The 15,707-nt window shown below is 40.3% G+C and overlaps 1 protein-coding gene across 2 annotated transcripts in view; it reads right to left on the bottom strand.

Annotated features, from left to right (window-relative positions):
• The window catches only part of TRAF5 (TNF receptor associated factor 5), an 845,712-nt gene that overhangs the window by 333,288 nt on the left and 496,717 nt on the right, over window positions 1-15,707 (bottom strand). The gene's annotated exons all lie outside the window — the stretch shown is intronic.

Here is a 15,707-nt window from a genome sequence, read left to right as displayed (position 1 = left end):
AGCCAACAACGTCGTGCTCAGGCCCTAAGCAAGGTATACACAATGTATGGTAATCTCTATGAGGTATCTGTTTCCCACAAGAAATACAGTTATTCACTTTTTCTGACATCCGGTTAAATACTGAGGCAAGAAAAAAACAAAATATTCCCCAACGGGGTACTTAGCCAACTTTGATTCGGTCTGAAACTCCGACTTCAGAAAATTTCAGAACGCCAACCTGCACTCGCAATACTGCTTCTGCATCGGACCATGCGGCAAAAAAGACTGAGGATATGACGTCGGTCATGCGCATTTGTACCCTGACGTCCTGATGTCAGACAAATGCGCCTTGACCGACGTCAGCCTTATACTTTGGTATTCGTGCCGACCGAGGACAGCGGACTACCCACAGGTTATGACTGCAGCAATGTGAGATGAAGAACATCTGCAAAAATCAGAGTTTGAACTGAAGAAAAGGCTGACTGAAAATGAGACTGCTCAAGAAGAGATGTTTAAAAAATAAAATAATTAGAAGACAGAGCATGTAGAGAAAACCTGAAATTTTCTGCTATATCAGAGAAATTGGAAGGAACAGACTACATTAAATTTATGAAAGAACAAATAAGTAAATGGACTGGTATTCCACTGCAGGACTTGTTAGTTGAAGGGGCACATCGTGGGTATGCTCCAATCCTGGCTATGAGAAAGCCACCTAGACCTGTAATAGTAAAGGTGCAATCCATCAGCACAAGAAGTAGATTTGGACAAATCTGTAGCAGAAGGACAAATACTAAAAGTGGGAACAGCGATAATATGCACAAGAAAGATTGCTGTTAAGCAACTGTTTTTTTATAACAGCAGCAGAGTACCAAAACTTTTAGCACAAAGACTTGGGCAACAGAAAGCAGAAAGGGCTGTCTCCAAGCTTAGGGAGACTATAACAAGGAAGGTAACAAGAGATCCTGCAGAGGTATTAGAAATATGTCAGAAATTCTATGAAAGTCTGTATAAAGCAGAGAGATATATGGAACTCAAGAAAAGATACAAATGGAAATGTTTATGGAAGAATTAAATATGCCAAGGTTAGAGGTAGATGAGGCTCAATCACTAACGGTTAGGACAGAATGAGATAGAAAAACTGATAAAGATCTTGAAGGTTTTATTTAACAGTGTTTTAGGAGGAGGAGAAGTACCAACATCCTGAAAGAAAGCAGTGGTAGTTGTAATATCTAAAGAGGGTAAAGATCTGTCAGGCCCAGCTTCATACAGGCAAATTTCAATATTAAACCATGATTATAAAATGTTCATGTCTATGACAGCTAAAAGAATGACAAAAGTAATGCCAAAATCGATAGCTATGGATCAATTTGGTTTAGTGGAGGGCAAGCAAGCATTTGATAACATTAACAGAACATTGATGATCCAGAGGAAAGCAGAACGTAAGAAAATACCACTGTTGTTGGTGGGTCTTGATGCATAGAAAGCATTTGACAGAGTAAGCTGGAATTTTATGAGCAGGGCAATGGATGTGTTTACATTCCCTGATAAAAATTATAAGGTTGATTAGGAGGATATAGTATGCAGGATCACAGGCAAAATTTAAAGTCGGTGGGGTCCTCTCTAATAATTTCTGCTTGAGCAGAGTAACCAGGCAGGGTGTCCTATTTCCCCTTTATTATTTGCATTATATTTAGAACCACTGGCAAAGAAAATACGGGACTCAGAAATTAAAGGATAGAATTGGTATGATAGTCAAGAAAAGCTGGCTCTATTTGCAGATGATATTTTATACCAGATAAACCCAGTAAGAGACATTACAGTGTTATGAAGCATTTTGAGACAGTTTCAAATCTTTTCTAGACACAAAATTAATGAAGCTAAAAATAAAGGCAATAGTGGTAAATTATGTACCCACACACAGAATTGGTTCAGTAATATCCATATTTATGAAAACATGATAAAAAAATTAAGTATTTAGGAATATGGATTAAAAATGATTCTGGTGTGGCAGCTAAGGATATGTGGGAAGAGACTAAACAAAAAGATAATACAAAACTGAGAAAAGGGAAGTAGCTTTGTTATATGGATAATAAGATACAAACAGTTAAAATGTTTTTAGTCCCATTAGACTTATAGTCTTATACATGTGTCAAGCATAGTTTTATCAACCAGAGGAGAAGTTGTGGATAGCAATTAATAAAGAGCTGAAGGAATTTATATGGGAGGGGAAGACAGCAAGAGTCAAGTGAACAGGACAGATTGGGATTACCCGATTTGAAGGGGTGTTTCAGAGCTACACAGTTAAGTTTCCTATACAAAACACAAGCAAAAAAATATAATTCAAAGTGAAAAGCGATGAGGTTGAAACAGGGGGAAGCTCAAGGAACAATTAGAGACTGAGATTTTGGATGCAGGCCTTTAAACAGAATAACAATAATCATACAGAATATGATATCTATAAAGTAGCAGAAACTATCCTAAGAACTAAGCCAACATGCCAATGGAGAAAGGAGATTCTGCTGACAGGGTTGACTGCAATTAGGGATATAGACAATCGGCAAGAGGGGGCTGGAACTTATTGGAGAAAACTTGGAAAGGAACCACAGTATTAGGAGCAAATAACTAGAGAGAGAGATGACAGAATGGGAAGATGCCAATAATTTATTTGGAATGCAGGTTACAGATTGTATTCCCTATCAAGGATTGATACAGTATAGGCAAAGAGAAAAAAACAGAGGGGTCCTAAACAAAAGACCAGCACTGCTAAAGTCTTTAGTAGAATGTAGAACAGATGCTGCCATTAAAAAAGAAATAATTAGAAGAACATATAAAATAATGGATGATAACTACCAGAATCAATCAATGGAGGTTAGAAAGGATTGGGAAGAGAGACTGGATAAGCAATTCACACAGAAACAATGGGAGGATATATGTATATCAAACAAATATGCAACAAAATCTAGACGATTTAAGATTTTTAATTAGAAATGTTTGCATAGATATTTTTATACCTCAAGTAGACTCCAGAGCAAATGTTGGAGGTGTGATGGGTAAGAAAGAGGTAATTGGGAACATATATTCTGGGAGTGTGGTGAGTTGGTGGACTTTAAGGATTGCCTGCGTGATGCACTGTCGAAGATGCCCAGTGGGCAGATTGGTGTGATGAGGGAGATTTCTCTGAGCTATGATACAGAATCGGAATTGCCTAGACATGGTAAGGCCTTGCTGTGTCTAATTATGGTACCTGGCAAAAAAGCAATTACAATAAAATGAAATCAAAATCTAAACCAACTATACTAGAAGTAGTGAATATATAATACAGATAAGAAAAATGGAACTGAGATATTTAGAAAATTGTAGGAGCAAACTACACAGGAAAAAAATGGGAATTGCGGGGACAATACATACAGGGGTGGGAATGAGGTTTAAATGAAGGCAGGGGTTCAATGAACTATGTCATGTTTGACTGAAAATTATGGGGTAGATTATAACTGATGCATAATGTTTGCAACTGGGAGTGTTGTCAGTATGGTTTGTGATGTAAAATATGCTTGCAACTAGGACTGTATCAGTTTGGTTTATTTTCATTTATATAAATGTACGATTGCCTATATCGTAAGTAATTGTTTAAAAAAGATGTTTCTTGTTTTTTTTTAAAAAGGGCAGGGACTGAATAATTTATGTAATGTTGTTTAGGTTATAAGATATAAAGCAATATATGTGAAGTATAATGTTTGTAAATGTGAATGTATAAATACAGTTTGATTATATAAATGTAAATTTGCCTGCCACAAGTGATAATTCAATAAAGGTGTTTAAAAAATAAAATAAAAAGCTTTTGTTCCCTTCCTGACCTTATTTGCCAACTCCCTTTTAACTTTCTCCTTTGCTGATCTCACCTCCTTTGTTGAACTTCTGACTGCTGTCAGTTTGTATAGTGATTGCCTCTGAACTCCCCATACTTTCACTTTTTATGCCCTATCCTTTGCCCTAATAAGTAGCCTCACACTCCAGTTAAGTTGCACTGGCCTCCTCCACCTCCTTGTCTTCCTCTTTTGCCTGCTCCTCTGACTCTTATCCACACCCCTGAGTAATTAAATCCTGACCCATTCACATAGCTTGTTTAAGCCCTCAGTTTGCCTCCAGAATCCAAACTCATTTTTGAATCCCTCCCCCATTTCAGCAAAACACTCCTCCAAAATCCCAAACTATCATCTTTGCCTTTAGATTTTTACCACACACACACACACACACACACCAACCACAAAGTGGTAAGATCACTGCTGATTAATGGCACCTTCACTTGAACAGCCATGACAAACTTCTCCCTGGTTAGAACTATATCCAGAACTTGATCTTTTGTTGTGCAACCCTGCAGGAGCTGGATCAGTCCCTTGACAATGAAAATCTCAGTCGACTCCCACTCATCTCTGTCAACAAGTTCAGAATCTCCCAGTTTCCTCCTGGCAGATCCAGATCTTTCAGGAGTGCAATTATTTTCCTCTTACTACACTAATTTGTTCTCTCCAAGTCACTCACTCTCCTTCCTAGGTGTGTCTGAAGTTGTATGACTGTGTAACAATGTGGGGTACTGACAGCTATGCCAGGAGAAGTAGGGCAGTGGATGTGCAACATATGCCATTACAGCTAGCTGGAAGTTTGTAAAGAATTATATATCATTTCCATATCAAACTGATTTGTACAGATGCTTGTGTTGAAAAATGTATCTGTAAAGCTGCTTGTTTTAGAAATGTACCAACAGTGTGTGTGCCCTGCTGGACAGGAAAAAGAAATACACATGTATTATTTTAACTGTTTAAATGTGTATGTTTTAACAGAGGACACTGGAAAAGAAAAGGTTAATCTCAATCCACCTAACTTTGAAAATAGTTTGAAATTAAATTACCTGGCTTAGGCCATACAGACTGTATCTTACAGTTCTCAGTGTAGCCAGAGACAAAAAGTCTGTACTAGGAAGCTTTCTGTATTGTCTTTGAGGTGAACTAATTGCTACTCTGGAAGGGTGGAGGTTTGAAATATTTTATGACTTCCAGGAGATGCAGCAGATCTTAGCAAGGCTCTGTGTGTGTGTGTATTACTGACACATATATGCTAAATCTTGACAGCTTCTAGCCAAGGGGGGTAGCATGGGAACCAGAAGTCAGATGACCAGATGTATGTGATGTCATTCTACAATCCCATCACTAAAAATTATATTTTAATACCAGGCGAGACTGAAGTCTCATGGCAATCTGTTTTTGGAACCTGACAAAGAAGGATCACTCACATACTTCATCTTGCCTTGCTCTAGTAAGTGAACCAGGGGACAGTAATTCTTTTAATCAGTCAAGACAATATAGTGAAATTAGTTAAGTACCGTTTTTCAGTATGTGTGTGACTCTATATTCATCTGTGGCATTTCAATATTTCCTGTGACTGAATCTTTGCTGTTTACTATAAATGTATATTTAGTATTTTCATGTTCTTTTATTATTTATTATTAAATATATTTAAACTGTTCATTGTGGCTGGTCTTTTAGAGAATATTTTAATCTCTGAGAGTACTTGTATATATTTGGTGACAGCTCTGGCCGCTCCTGAAAGCCTTGCTGTTGCTCAAACTACCATTTGTATTAACATTAGTTTCACTCAGTATAATTGGGTACCCTTGTAAGAACCTTAGAGTAGATGGCTTTGGAGTGTCTGGTGGCAGAAACTACCTTATAGTCTAAGCAGAAGGGGGCATAGCTAGTAAATCTGTGCCAGCCTTTACCAGGTGTGTCTGTATGTCTACAAATCAAATCTCCAAGTGTGTGTGTGTGCATGTCAGCTGCTTAGAGTAGGGACACAAAGTAATGGTTTCACAGAGAGAGTGCTGGAGGACTTGGCTTGGACACTCGGCTGAGGACTCAACTCTATAGCTGTGCCAATGGGGAGTCTTACTGCAGACCTGGAGAGAGAGACATAAACCCAGACTGAGTGTGTTCCCTGTGTGCTCTTAAAGCAAATTGTGCTTGATGCAGAGAGCTGCATCAGGAAATACTGGGTGTATCCATTTTTGATCTGAGTGAATGTCCCTCTCCAGTGCCAGTGGTGAGGATCCAAGCTCCTTGATTACTGGCCCAGAGTGGGGACATCACAGACTCAACCAGCACTGCCCCCTTTCCTATACACTAACTACCAGTGTGCCTACTCTAGGGTCTGATCCTACCCAGTCCGTCACCTCCTTCATGGAGTTTTGTTCATGCTTCTCACAGACAATGCACTTGATGCCCTCTTTTATGTATATATCTACTTCACTGACACCTCATAATTCCTATAAAATCTATAACCAAACACCTGCATGCCCCATCCCCTCAGAGGTCAGTGGTCCATATATTTGCAATGCCTACCCTATAAACTCCACAGAGGTACAAAATGATCCAACCACTTCGTAATGTAATGTATTAACTAAGTGCTTTTGTCCCACATCATAGCGGGACTTCATCAAAATACAACACAAATGTAACAACAGCCTTCTCTGTAGACAGCAGAGTCCCTTTCATTTCTTTGCTGCATGGCACTCTGCTATTGATCATTCCCTTGAAACTGTAAGAGAGAGCTTTGAATGTTATATGATCTGAAAAAAAAGCCAGGCTGATCAAAGCTGAAATTAATCCAGAGCTGTGAGCTCTACGGGGTGTTTTGATCCTTTTGTGCCTTTGTGGAGTTTTTTTATAGTTTATTTTGTTTTGCATTTCAGCTTCTTGTTGGAATGTCTATTCTACCCTCCTGTACTACAGCTAACAGCTTCCCATGCATTCCAATCTTTTTACCGGCCTGTGCTTCTATAAGACCAGCAATGGCCAGCCCTCCCCTCCTGCATCAGTGTTTGCATCTCCTCATTTTCCTGCACACACTCCTTATATTGCATAGTGCCATTAACCACTCATGCTCCAAGTCAACATTGTTTTTTTTCTGTGTTGTGTTCTGTATCTGTTTTTTTCCTTATCCCTTCTGTCTGAATACCTACAGTCTTCAATGATTTCCTTCTTTTTTTTTTTAAAGAAACATCTTTATTAAATTATCACTTATGACGTAGGCAATTATACATTTATACAAATGAAAACAAACCATAATAGCATAATTTATATTGCAAACATTATACATCACTTATAATCTATGCAGTCACTGCCAGTCAAACATTACATAGCTCATCCAAATCCTGCCTTCTTTATAACCTTATTCCTCATCTGCACGTACTGTTCCCATAATTTCCATTTTTGCTATGTAATTTGCCCCTACTCTTTTCTAAAGACCACATTTCTAGTTTTATCGCTGTTGCTACATTAACTACTTCTAGTACAGTTGGTTTAGATTTTGATTTCCATTTCCTAGTAACTGCTTTTTGGCAACTACCATAATTGGACTCAGCAAGGCCTTACTATGTCTAAAAAATTCTGATTCTGTATCATAGCAGAAAAAAATAATTTCCTTAGTCATACCAATTTGGTAGTCTGCAGGGAATTGTTAAAATTTGCCAACTCATTTCACTCCCAGTTTCCAATTACCTCTTTCGTCTCCATCACACCTCCAACATTTGCTATCCACCTAAATTCTTTGGAGTCTACTTGGGGTATAAAAATACCTATGTAAACACTTCCAGGCAAAGATCCTAAGTCTTCTAGACTTTGATGCAGTTTTGGGAAACATACATATATCCCCCCATTATTTCTTTGTGAATTGCTTATCCAATCTCTCTTCTCAATCCTTTCTAACCTCCTCTGATTGATTCTTATAGTTAACATGGAATATTTTATATGCTCTACTAATTATTCCTTTTTAACAGCAGCTTCTGTTCTAGATTCTATTAAAAACTCTACCAGTGCTGATCTTTCACTTAGGATCCCCCTATTTATTTTATTCTCTCTCTGATATCAATCCTTGATAGGGAAGGCAATCTCTAACCTGCAGTCCAAATAAATTCATGGTCGATTCCCATTCTATTATCTTTCCCTTTCTAATTACTTGCTCTCATTACCTTGGTTATTTTGCCACTTTTCTCCAATAAATTCCAGCTCCTTCATGCCTACTGTCTGTACCCCTAATTGCAGTCATCCCTATCGGCAGACTCTCCTTTCTCCATTCCTGTGTTGGCTTAGTTCTTAGAATACTTTCTGCTACTTTATGAATATAATATTCTGCATGGTTATTGTTATTCTCCTTAAGGATCTGCATCCAAAATCCAAGTCTCTCCTTGTTTCTTGAGCTTCCCCGTTTCCTCATCATCCCTTTCCACTTTGGATTATAGGTTTCTGCTTGTGCTATGTATAGGAGCCTTAACTGTATAGCTCTGAAATACCCCTTCAAATCGGGTAATTCCAAACTGCCTTGTTCTACTGGAAGAATCAGCATATCCCACTTAACTCTTGTCATCTTCCTCTCCTAAATAAAATCCTTCAGCTATCCACAACTTCTCCTCTAGTTGATAAATAATATGTTGACCTGTGTATAAAAACTAAAGGGACTAAAAACATTTTAACTGCTTGCATCTTATTATCCATATCCATAAAACAAAGGTTCCAGTCTCTCAGTTTTGCATTACCTTTTGTTTAGTCTCTTCCCACATATCCTTGGCTGCCACACCAGAATCCTTTTAAATCCATACTCCTAAGTACTGTATTTTACAATGCCCCCATAAATATGGATATTGCTGAACCAATTCATGTATGCTTACATAATTTATAGATACTGCCTTTGTTTTAACTTCATTAATTTTGTTTCCCGAGAAGATCTGAAACTGTATCAAAATGTTCCACAACACTGAAATGTCCTTTTCTGGTATTATCAGGTATAAAATGATATAATCTACAGACACAGCTTTTCTTGACTATCATACCAATTATATCCTTGAATTTCTGAGTCCTTTAATTTCTTTGGCAGTGGTTCTAAATATAATGCAAATAACAAAAGGGAAAAGAGGACACCTCTGCTTGGCTCCTCTGCTCAAGCAGAAATCATCAGAGAGGTCTCCACCCACTTTACTTTTCTCTTCCGATCCCTCAGATATCCTCCTAATAACCATATAATTTTATCAGTGAATACAAATGCTTCCATTGCCCTGCTTATCAACTCCCTCAATGTATTCCCTCTTAAAGGTGCTCAGGCATGTACCTTTTCAATCCAACTCAAGTACTGGTGTCTCTTCTGTGCCAAAATAGGTTTACTTTATACCAGAAACAGACTATCTACCAGGTTTCTACTTTTCTGCAAGTCTCTAGCCTTTCTTCCTTGCCCGCTGCTGCATTGAATCACTACACTTCTTAACCACATCCTTTCTTAAAATACAGGATGGTAGCACAGGTAACAGAGAAGACTGCCTACAACCCCACTCCTGACATCAATGTCTTACACCTTTGTGGTTTGTGTTCTACCACCTCAGCCTTCCCATCTTAGAGGTCACTGCTGCCTTCTTGCCTTTGTGCAAGAAAACTATGCATCTTCATTGCCTACTTGATTACTGCCTTGCCAATCAACTCGTATGTTTTACTCAGCCTAAGCCTAAAGATTGGTTTCAGTATTACCAGTGCCTCTCTCATCACTCTTGCAAGAATTTATAATCCCCTTCAATATTCAGACTTCAAACATCAAAACCATTCTCTGTGTCTCAGCAATAACTCTCATCTTTCATTCCCTTCTCAGTGCCACTACATCTCTTATCTGCAAACTTTGTCACTTAGGTTGCACCAGTACCTCTTATACTCTCCCAACAAGTTCCATCCACTAATCTGTTCCCACTGTCCTCTGTTCCTGACATCTTGCAGAGTGCCCATCCTAACTCATTCATTTATTTTCCTTTCCTCCATGTGGTTTTGCCTCCTGTACGGCTATATTTAACTTCTTATCACATGTCACTGTTCTCTACCTATATCCTTCCATCTTGACTTACTTTACCCTTTGCAGTGGTGGTAGAATATGACTGAGTGATGCACAAACAGGCTTCTTATTTTAGTCACATCAGTCTTTGCAGTTTATTATAAACACTTGCTTGATGTTTGATTCAAGGGTAGAGGAAAATAACCAAAACCCCTTCAAGAGGGACCTATCAGTTCCACTGGAGCCAGACGCATCCCAGGAAGAGAGTCCTCCTTCCCAAGTACTGCCAACTTGTTTCCAGGTGACTTAGGAGACTAGTCCCTCATACCAGGCTGACCAACCTCAGGTTCCAGTTCTCAGAGTGGTAACCAGCAGCATGCCTTCTAAGGTCTCCTCGCTCTCCACTTAGGTGCATTACTATTGCAAGTTCAAGACTCACTACCTGAATATGAGCTCAGAATTTGCAAAGGAGTAAGGAAGGGTTGTTGGATGCCAGACCTACCTTCTAAAAGACAAGGCCTTAACCTGCTCTAAAACTGTCTGTACTTGTACTAATGCACTAACTTATGCATGTGACAGCATGGAGGACACACCCATTGGTCCTCACTTGAGAAGTTCTCAGCAACGGCCATCTTTTTGGTCACAAGATAGATCAAAAGCCTATCCAATGGAGTATATGGGTGTCAGGATTATATCTAGCATCTATAGCAATGTTCCATGGGAAGTTCCTCTCAAGTCAATGAAATCAATGCTAATGCAAGTTTTGAGGTGTAACCTAATGGTCAGATGGACACAAGGTTTTGGTCCTTAGACACGTAAATATAAAACTACATCAACAATAGCAAGGACCATGATCCAAACTGTATAAGCAGAAAAAAGAACAGACGGGATCAGCTGAAGCACATGCTTCTGTATCACGTCTTACATCAGATCAGAATGCACTGAACAGATATGTAGACCTCCCCGAATGCAGACTCTTTCAAGTTTTTGTTTAATGTTGATTGGGGAAGAAGATAAACCCAACTGTACCTACAACAAGACAAGTGTAGGGAAATTGGCCATTACTGTCCAGGGACTGTCTTACACAAAAGAGACCTGCAGACAAATGTGGATAAATGTTAACTTATGGTATGGCGCCAAGCTGAGCAGCAACAAGTATGCTCTTTCCCTCACAAAGAATCAAAATATGTCTACAGATATTAGCGTTTTATAAATAAATAGAAAATAAAATCAATATAAAAGTGGAAACCAGACTGAATGTCACAGGAAAAAGGAAAGATGCAGACACTGACCAACATTTATGGGAAAGAGAGGCCTTTCATTCATCAAGTGAGGTCTGCCATGTGTCTGAAATGAATAATGTGGAACCGAATGAAAAGGAGTACAAAGGAAAAGAAATGTACCTACAATAAACAACTGATAAAATGTATGTGGAAACTCTAAAAATAAGTGGGATTTTAGTGGACTACATTAAAATATGACACAATGAATGGAGACGGCAGAAAATGTATTCTCAAACCATTCTGATGAAATAACGTCACAACAGACATCTGATTACAGACAAACTAGAACTAGACACAATACAAGAAGAAATAAGAGAGAAACTAAGGAAATGTAAGATGAAGAGAGATGACAGAATCTAAGATTCACTAATGATCTGGAGAGAGTAAAAGGAAAGGTCTGATATAACTTCATGATACAGCAACTGAGCTTACGGACTGAAATACATACGGAAAAAATATTGCTATACACAGCTCCTAGAGAATATATAACCACACCAGACTACAGCAGAGAGTTGCATGGCCAATAGTTGAAGACAAAGTACAGCACTATCAGTTAAAAGAACAATTATTGAGTTTGCTGTGCAACAAAGAGAAGACGCAGAAATTAAAGGACAAGAGAGTTTCTGCTGACTATGGTTATTCAGTGACCATGGGAATGAAGTGAAATGAGTTCTCTGAGCACTTAAGAATCTGCAAGAAAGTAGGTCTTTGATTTAAATTATTGTACCCAGACACTGAAAGTCTTCTTCCCCATAGGGACAAAAATCTTTATGGATCCAGAAGTGCTGCAAGTGGATTTGGACCATTTCAGCTCTGCTAATCAGCCTAGTATTTCACAAACCCAGGTGAATGACAACGTAAATGAAAAGGAGCAAAAACTGGCAGCCTGCAGAAAGATGGGTGTTCTGCAGAAAGGTGGAGGATAAGCAAAAAAATAAATATGTATTGAAATGGAGCAAAAAATGAAAGGCTCATTGAAAATTGTCATCAGTCAGTAACTGGAAGACTGAACAAAGCAAGTGAATAACAGGAATTAATAACTGACCTACATACTGCCATTTAAAAGGAATAGAAAGTGAATATAATGCAGAGATCCAGGTTAGTTGTGCACAGTGTACTTTTCCTCTTCTTTAGTAAGGAATGGAATGTTTTAAATGTTAGCATAGATTCTGGTGGAGCGATAAGCTAAAATTATAGTTATGTACTTAGCATAACTTGGCATCTGTGTTATCTGTAGTCACCGTTTATCACGCTTGGGTCTTGGATCTGATATCGGATCCGAGCCAGCAGACACAGACAAACAGCTTAGCTCAAGCTCCTCCCCTCCCATAATGTGCTCTGCTGCCCTCCAATCCCTCAGATTGAGTTTGCATAAGGAAAGAAAACAGACCAAAGCACTAACAGTTCAAACAGAACCACCATAATCCAACTAAACTTCCAGGAAGGGGGCTGGTGGGTGTGACCGTGATGAATGGTGACTGCAGATAACACAGATGCCAAGTTATGGTTAAGTACATAACTATAAATCTGATGTTATCTAGTCACCATTCCTCACACTAGGGTCAGAGTCCCCAGCTGCCTAAATCCTGGGAGGCCTCAAGGAAGGACATGCCGAAGAACCGTGGAGTCAAAGGAAGCCCTTCCTCTAGAAACCAAATCTAACTTATAGTGGGAAATGAATGTGTGAGGAGAAGACCACGTTGCTGCTGCACAAATGTCATCCAAATATTGATAATCTGCAAACGCAGTTGAGGTAGAAACCGCTCTTGTGGAATGAGCCCTTACTGATGCAGATAAAGGAACATATTCTGAAGAATAAATGAAGGAAATACATTGTGAAATCCAGCGGGAGACAGTGACTTTCGAAATTCCTCTGCCCTTTCTATTCATAGAAAAGGCTACAAACAACTGGTCTGAACATCTAAACTCCTAAGTTCTATGTAGATAAAAACGAAGTTGATGAATATCCAAGGTGTGCAGGATATATTCCCCTTTATTGGTATAGTTAGGAAAAAATACTGGAAGATGAATGCATTGATTAAGATTAGTTGTTGAGGCCACTTTAGGCATAAAGGATGGATCTGGCTTCAGAGACACTCTGTCCTTATGGAAAACTAAGTAGGGTGGCTTAATTGTAAGAGCTTGCAGCTCCGAAGCTCTTTTCGCCGAAGTTACTGCCACTAAAAAGGCAGTCTTCCAAGAAAGAAATTTGATATCACAAGATGACGCCGGTTCGAAGGGTGGTTTTGTTAATGCCTGCAGGACCAAAGTCAAATCCCACGGAGGAGATGGATGCTTCACAGGAGGTCATAAGAGAAAAACACCTTTTAAAAAGGCCTTACAGAGGCTAGAGGAAAAGGTAGTATCACCACTAAGATGAAAATTTGAAATTGCTGCCAATTGAACCCTGATCGTGGAAAAACTGGTCCCTTCCTTAAATAGAGAAAGATCTCAGGAATGGAAGCTGAAAAGGGGTCCAGATTCTTATTCTTTTCCCAAATCAAATACCTCTTCCATTTACTGGAATAAACCTTCCTAGTAGAAGACCTCTGGGAGGCAAGAATAATATCCTTTATGGGTGAAGCTAGCCTGGACTTAGCCAAAATCACTGGAAGTGGACATACCACGCTGTCAGATGCAAGGTCTGAAGGTTCGGGAGTGGGAGCAGAGACAGATGAGACAAAAGCTCCGAAATTGGATCAAGCACCCAGGGTGGATGCCTCAAGTGAGACCGTAGAAGGGGGAACCACACCTGCTGAGGCCAGATGGGGGCAATGAGGATCAATTGACTCTTGAGGCGTCTGGCTTTCTGAAGTACTCTGGGAATTAAAGGCAAAGGAGTAAAGGCATACAGGAGACCCGTAGGCCAATTGCAGGTGAGCGAGTCCCTGGGGGATTCCCCCCTCAGGAGGGAATCAATGCAAAGAAGTTGCTGCATTTGTGGTCGAGAGGATATGCAAACAGACTGCAGCTCGGATATCCCCACTGACAGAAGATCTGTTGAGCCACCCACTGGGCTCAGGGACCACTTTTGAGGGGTCATGATAGCCCTGCTCAATTTGTCCGCCAACATGGATGCTCCGAGAATGTGCAATGCAATGAGAAAGCACCCTGTGGACATCGCCCATTCCCAGACCTTCATAGCGTCTCGACACAGCAGATAAAACGTGTACACCCTTGCTTGTTTATATACCAAACAACTGCCATATTGTCCGATAGAACTACAAATCGTTCCCCGAGGGACACAATCCCGAAAGGCTTGCAATGACAGAAGGACTGCCCTCATCTCCAGAATGTTGATTTGCAATTTGGTCTCTGATTGCGACCATGTCCCCTGGACCGTCTGTTCCTGGAAATGTCCCCCCCACCCTAGCAAGGAAGCATCCGAGGTGACCGTCGCCATAGGAATCGATGGAGCAAAGGACCTGCCCGCTAAGAGATACGGCGAGCGAATCCACCAAGAAAGATGCTTTCGACACACTGGGGTGAGACAAATGGTGAATGATATGGGATGCAGCAGCACTGAACAGCAAATGTCCACTGAAGATCTCTCATGTGGTACCGAGCCATCGGTACTAAATAAATAGCAGCTGCCATGGACCTAGAGCCCTGAGAATGTGTGAAGCCGGAGGACATGTTTGCTCCAGCAGAACCTGAACCTGGGTGTGAATACGAGACACCCGGCAAAGAGGAAGGGCTGTGATCTTGCGTGATGGTATCCAACAGAGTGCCTATGAACTACAGACGTTGGGTTGGAATCAAAACGGATTTGGCCATGTTCATTGTACTTCACAACTAATGAAACAGGGATAGTAAGGTGTGAATGTTGTCCAGTAGTTGATGCTTTGCAGGGGCCTTCAGCAGCCAATCATCCAAACAGGGAAAAACCTGAATTCCCTGGAGCCGGAGATGCACTGCCATGCATTTGGTGAATACCCAGGTGGCTAAGGTGAGGCCAAAGGGCAGGGCCCTGAACTGAAAATGATTGGACCCCAGGTGAAAACAGAGAAACCTCCTAGACTGTCGAGCCATCTTTATATGGTAGTATGCATCCTGGAGGTCCACTGAGCACATCCAGTCATTGTTGTGCAAAAGGGGCACAATTGACTGCACAGTGACCATCTGAATCTTTGACTTCTGTATCAACAGGTTCATGCGACTGAGGTCCAGAATAGGATGTAGGGCTCCTGTTCTCTTTGGAACTAAAAAAAAGTGGGAATAAGTTCCGGATCCCCTCTACCCTGCGGGGAACTCTTGGATGGCTCTTTTCTGAAGAAGGTTTGCAACCTCCTGTAGGGCCAACTCTTCCTGACTGGGTGGTAGGTCTGGAAGGATTCTGGAGTTCAGGGGAACTTCCAAAAAGGGAATGCAATAACCCTGGATATAACTGCTAGCACCCACTGATCGTTTGAATTGCTTGCCCAGGCTAGAGGGTACAAAGATAACCGACCCCCGACTACCTCCAGGGAAGGACAGTCAGAAAACATCCCAGGGACGCTGCAAAGGTTTCTCAGAGAAGGGTTCCCTGGAAATTTAATTTTGCAGGCCTCCTCTGCCCCTAGGGTGACATCTACCATTGAAACCTCTTCC

The sequence above is a fragment of the Protopterus annectens genome, chromosome 1.part0 (assembly GCF_019279795.1).
Source record: "Protopterus annectens isolate FY-2018-M chromosome 1.part0, PAN1.0, whole genome shotgun sequence".
Lineage (NCBI taxonomy): Eukaryota > Metazoa > Chordata > Ceratodontiformes > Protopteridae > Protopterus > Protopterus annectens.
Note: the sequence above shows the minus strand (reverse complement) of the source record. Positions and strands in the feature narration are given on the sequence as shown.